This window comes from Aphis gossypii, chromosome X, assembly GCF_020184175.1.
Source record: "Aphis gossypii isolate Hap1 chromosome X, ASM2018417v2, whole genome shotgun sequence".
In the NCBI taxonomy this organism is placed as follows: domain Eukaryota; kingdom Metazoa; phylum Arthropoda; class Insecta; order Hemiptera; family Aphididae; genus Aphis; species Aphis gossypii.
In genome coordinates, this window is record NC_065533.1 from 7,831,204 (window position 1) to 7,831,417 (window position 214).

Genomic DNA, 214 nt, shown 5'->3' on the forward strand with positions numbered 1-214 from the left:
CGGTGGGTGGATCGGGTGGTCACATGGGCCGGCAGATCGACGGGCGAGCGGGACGGTCGGAGAAAGGTCCGTCCAATAGAATTGCCGTTCGCCCGGTGTACCGGTAGGTGCGGGCCTGATAGGCCTTCGACGCAAAACCGGTGGAGGAACCGCCACCGCCACCACACCGACGACGCACCGCCGCCGCCGAAACGCATAAAAAGGCGCGCACGAG